Source organism: Crocodylus porosus, unplaced genomic scaffold (assembly GCF_001723895.1).
Source record: "Crocodylus porosus isolate Cpor-Errol unplaced genomic scaffold, CroPor_comp1, whole genome shotgun sequence".
NCBI lineage: Eukaryota > Metazoa > Chordata > Crocodylia > Crocodylidae > Crocodylus > Crocodylus porosus.
In genome coordinates, this window is record NW_017728911.1 from 4,690,653 (window position 1) to 4,696,206 (window position 5,554).

General features: G+C 49.5%; 1 long non-coding RNA gene across 3 annotated transcripts in view; it reads left to right on the forward strand.

The window, feature by feature from the left end:
- Window positions 1–5,554, forward strand: part of LOC109308879 — an 11,962-nt gene that overhangs the window by 1,748 nt on the left and 4,660 nt on the right. Inside the window, exons 1-2 of one of the 3 annotated variants that reach the window (XR_002100721.1) lie at window positions 7–148; window positions 1,608–1,939. This is a non-coding gene — a long non-coding RNA (uncharacterized LOC109308879). Of the gene's footprint in view, window positions 1–6; window positions 149–1,607; window positions 1,940–5,554 lie in introns of those variants that run through there. The other 2 variants (XR_002100723.1, XR_002100722.1) reach the window with 2 other exon arrangements.

The following is a 5,554-nucleotide window of genomic DNA, read 5'->3' on the forward strand; positions in this document are numbered from 1 at the left end:
GCGGCCATTTGCGAGCGCGGAGCCGCGGCCGCTCTGGCGGATTCGCCCCAGCCTGTGGAGCCGGGCGCCCTCCTGGGAGCTCCCTGCGGGAGGTGCCGGACCTGGGGCGCTCGAGGAGCACGCCCCATTAAACTTTCCAACACGCCGGGTAGGTAGGAGTGTTTCTCCCCCATCTTCCACCAGGGAAACTGAGGCACGGGCTGGGGCAGATGGGAGCTAGAGCTGGATGTCCTGGCTCCTGGGGCTGCGCTCGCGGGTGGGCGAGGAGAGCAGAGCTGTGGCTGAGGCGCCAGCAGATGTTGGGGATCGTGAGACCTGACGTGGTGTGTAAATGCTCCAACAATATCAGGGACCCTTTGGGCTTGAACGCAGAGCAGGCCACCTGCTGTGCGTTTCCAGTGGAGAGGGAAGGAAATAAAGCTAGATTTATTTCATGTGCTCTCGATATTAGAGGATAGTGGGATGTAGGTAGATGATATCTTCAGCCTTCCTTATCCACACCACGGGTGCAGTCAAAGCCATGTGGTGGCTCACTGGCCAAGGGCTGTCCCGCAGGCCTTAAAGTCCATTTGGGGGGGGTTTCGGGTGGCTCCCTGCAATGCACCTTTTGGAGGGGCAAGCAACCTCTTCCACCCATGGGCCAGAACAACCCAATCTGGGTCAAAGGCAGCCGAGCCAACACTAGGACATCTCCCACTGCTCCTCGTCCCCGCTATGCCACAGGCAGAGTGCCTACAGACCAAGGCTCCCGCTGCCAAAGGTTGCTGTGGGCTGGATCCAGCTCACAGGCCGTAGGTTGCTGACCCCTGGCCTATCTTGATTTTCTACACCAATGTTAGCAACAGTGTATCTGTCCACCTAGTTCAGGCTGGGGGTAAGGAAATCCACAAAGCCTGGCAGTGCAGGGTCACAACTAATATGCCATTGGTTACACTAGTATATTCTAATATCTAGTCCATGATACTGTTACAGTAGGGGTGGATCTGTAGCTGGTTTAGGGCATGATCCTGTAAGAAGAGGCTGAGTACATTTGTCAGCCAGTGAACTTCCTGCCTCCAGTGGTGGCTCAGCATTTCTTAGGTACAAGCCCCTAACTGACGTGCCTCTGTCCCTCGTACACCAGTTTACAGTGTAAATTTAACCATCTGTGCTCTCTCTCTCTGGCCAGTCCTTTATTCCCTTCACTTTTCCCTGCTTCAGGTGCTCAGTACAAAGTGTTTTGAATATTACTCAGTTTAAATATCAAGGACAAGATGGAGCATCTCAGCACAGCACACAGCTCTGAATTCAGGAGTCACAAACCCAGGGTCTTCTTAAACCCAGGGTCTGAAATGAGCAACACAACAGTAACATCTGTGCTGTAGTTTCCCTGCCCATCAGGTTGAACTCTGTTTCACAGGGATGCTGCAAGTAGGACTGATCGAGCAGACCAAAAGTACTTTGAAAAGACTGATGTCAGTGCTAATTAGTAATAATTAGAGTTGTCAAATATTGAAAAAAATCAGTGGCTTTAATTTGCCAGGGGTAAACCTCACTCCAGGACTGGGGGCAAAGGTTACATCCCAGTGCTGCCGGCCATGCTCATGCCCTTTGTTTTTGCTTTCCAGAAACATGTGGTGTACATTCATCAGCCCGGACAGACTGAATCTCAATTGCACACTCAACTGTTTGGAGAATGAAAAGTTTCAAAATGACTCTTTGCAAGTGTTGGCTGAACCTGATGCATTTGTTCAATCAGAGAACAGAGGTGCTACCATGTGACTTGCCCAACCAATCATAACCAGTGAGCACATTATGAACTTGAAGAACAGTGAGAACTGTGGTTTGCTGTCGCATGCTGCACTGTGGGTGCTCCTCTCCGCCCCTCAGTTACCTGGAGCACTGCGGTGAGCTTGCTCGAAGTGTCCCTTTCTCACCATCAATTGCTGTGCCCCAACAGGTGATTCATTCATGACCCCAGACTCCAAAGTGCATCTCTATAGCCCCCTCCCGTCTTGGGGATAGTACCCTACAGTCTTTCCTCTGATCTGTAGTGACTCCACCTCACTCACACTCCTAGGTGCCAAACCACAACCCCTGCATAAAACTGCCAGAGCCAATTTTCCACCCATGCCTTGTTGCTTCCTCAGGCCGTCTCCTCACTCACCTCCTCTGGAATGCATCTCTTCTCCATCTCCTGAGTTCCTCGAAGGCATGGCCCTCCTTAGTCTTCACCACAGGAGATTTCTTTCAGTGTCATCTCAGCCTCTGAGACCAACCTGCAGCTCCCTTCTTTGCAGGCAAGGCCCAACAGCACCAGCTTCTTTTGCCGCTTCTCCTGTACCAAGTCTCCTGGAAGGCAGCAGGTAGTTCCTGGTCTGCAGGCCACACGCTCCCTAGAGGTCTCTGTGCTTTCTTCCCAGCCAGAGACCTTCCACTAGGACTTCTCCATCCTAAGTCAACAGACAGGGCTAGCTGAACATGGCTGACCAGTGTCAGGCCATTGAATGGGCAGGCTACCCTTTTACAGTCACAGAAAAAAAGCAGCAAATTAATCAAGCCAAAGGGAGATTTGCGGTAACATGAATGGAAATTAAGTGCCCAGTTCTCATTTTCACCTTTGATAATCCTCTTATCAATGATGAATGAATTATTTGTTCAGCCCTATCTATTAGTTTGGCCTTGCTAAGGAGGACAGCTTAGTACTTTTCATCCCCCTGGGCTGACCAGATCTAGTTTTTGAGGGGCTGTCCCAGGTTCCCAGCTAGATGCACTGAAGCAGCCTAGATTCAGCTACTGGAGTGAGTGGTGTGCTAGCTAACCCAAGTTAGAAATCCATCCATCCTTCCTTCCTTCCTACATGCTCTTCTCTCCATCTTGGGGGAGCATGGGGGCCAGTATCTGTTTCTGTGTTGGGCCCAGTAATGTACTGTGTCCCTCTGAGTGAACTGAGTAGAACAGCTTCCCACCATAGTAAAACAGAAGGCAGGGCAGGGTGGCACGTTGGAGACAAAATTGAGTGACACTTTTTTCAACATCAAATCAAGCATGACCCAGCCAAAGAACCCTGAAGCAAATGAATTAACCAGTTGCCTTTCTTCCACAACACAACTTTTATTGCCAAAATTGAACAGGTGATAGAGACTCAAAGAAGTTTACTAGGGACTTTGTTCCTGCTGATTGAATTTACTTAGAGGGTGTTGAGATAGAGTGGTGATGGGCAACCATACAAGACACTAATGTCTACGTCTGGATAGGGCATAGTGCAGCACAGGAGGCTGCAAATCCCCTGAGCACTACAGATATGTGCCCTGAGGAACTCCAGCTGTTCTGGTGATGCCTCGCTTTGTCTACTACTCCGTGTGCACACACTTACACTAGAGGTTGAAGGATATGCAAGTCTCAGCATGTAGGCAGCTTCTGAGCCACAAGCCAACCCGGTGGCTTAACTAACTTGATACATCCCATCCCCTCCCCTGGGTCCAAGCAAACAGAGATCCTCTGCATGATCTGTTCCCAGCATAGGAATGGAAGCTGGGGAGACTTCAGGAACAAGGAGGCTGTTTACACTTACTTTCAGACCCCTTCACGTTGCCAGAGTGAAGGGAGAAATCATCCAACTAAGGGACAGGCCCTAAGTGAGTGTGTGACAGTCATACAAAAGCAGGGCTGGAGGGCAACCAGAGGAGGTCATCTAGTCCAACCCTATGCTCAAGCCAGGATCCTTCCTATCCAAATTGTCCCATACAAGTGCTTGTATAACCTATTCCTAAAACTACACAAACTCCTCTGTCATACAGTTACAAGGCACATTGGCCCACAACACCAAGAAAACCCTACCCTGCTACAGGTAAAGCAGGGGGGTGAGGGCATAGTCAATGCCCTGCAAGGATTTTTAAAATACATTCAAGAGATCCAAGGAAGAGGGCCCTGCTCCCATAGTGCAGACATGTTTGACTACGCCTTGCCTTGGGTATGTTTCTGCAGTTATGATACCCCTGTGTCACACACAGGTAAAGGTGACCTGAAGAAGGGCAGAAATGGGGGTTCTGGTTTTTCAGTTCTTTCGTAGTGTTTTAACAAAATCTGAAAGGTGATTTGATTGCTACATCACTAATGGAAACATCTGGCATGTCAACTTTTATCCTCCCTATTTTGCTGGAGTTCTCTCAGACTCCTGAGATATAGACTGGGGGCTCTTGCAACCCATACCAGCACAGACAGGGTGTCAAATGTTTTTCCATATAACCCTTTTTCCCAGATGCAAAAGGAAATGGCCTGAGTTTTGGACATGCCAAGCACCCACAGCTTCCACCAAATTTAGTGAGAGAGTTGGTGCTACGGCACCTCCAATATCTCAGCCCAAAGACCATGAATGAAAACCATGCCCTTATTCATAGATGTGTGGGTTGGAAGTGACCTTAGCAGATCATCAAGTTCAACCCCCTGCCCTGGGCAGGAAAGAGCACTGGGGTCAGATGACCCCAGCCAGGTGCATGTCTAGCCTCCTCTTAAAGTTCCCCAGGGTAAGGGAGAGCACTACCTCCCTTGGAAGCCCATTCCAGATTCTGGCAACCCTTACCATAAAAAAGTTCTTCCTGATGTCTAAACTAAATCTGATCTCTGCCAGTCTGTTGTTGTTGTTCCTAGTTACCCTAAGGGGTGCCCTGGTAAATAGGGAATCTCCTATTCCATGCTGTCCTCCCCTGATGAATTTGTAAGTGGCCATAAGATCACCTCTCACCCTTCTCTTGCAGTGGCTGAAGAGATCCAGGGCCCTCAGTCTCTCCTCGTGAGGTTTTCCCTGTAGCCCCATAACCATATAATTGACCTTCCTCTGAACCCTCTTGAGGTTGTCCACATCCCTCTTGAAGCACAGTGCTCAAAACTGGATGCAGTACTCCAACTGCAGCCTGACTAATGCTGCATAGAGGGGAAGTATCACCTCCCTGAACCTGTTTGTCATGCACCTGCTAATGCACAATAAAGTATGGTTAGCTTTACTGATGGCTTTGTCACATTGTCATGTTCATCTTGGTGTCAGCAATGACTCCAAGATCCCTTTCCTCTGCCATGCTGCTGAGAAGGTCCTCTCCCAGCCTGTAAGCATGCTGGTGATTCCTTCTTCCTAAGTGCAGCACTTGCATTTGTCCTTATTGAACCACATCCTGTTCTGTTCCACCCATTTTCCCAACCTGTCCAGATCTGCCTGGATTAGTCCCCTACCCTCTGGTGTGTTAACTTTACCCCATAAGGTAAAGTTAAGGAACATCTTGAGAAGCTGGATACCGTCAAGTCAGCCGGCCCTGACAATCTACACCCCAGGGTACTCAAGGAGCTGGTGAGCATCATAGCCCAGCCCCTGGCACGGATCTTTGAAAACTCCTGGCACTCTGGTGAAGTGCCTGAAGACTGGAAGAAGGCCAATGTGGTGCCTATCTTCAAGAAAGGGAGGAAAGAGGATCTGGCTAACTATAGACCCGTCAGCCTGACTTCTATCCTGGGGAAGATCTTAGAAAAGTTTATTAAAGAGGCCATCCTTAATGGACTGGCCGACGCCAACATCCTAAGGGAT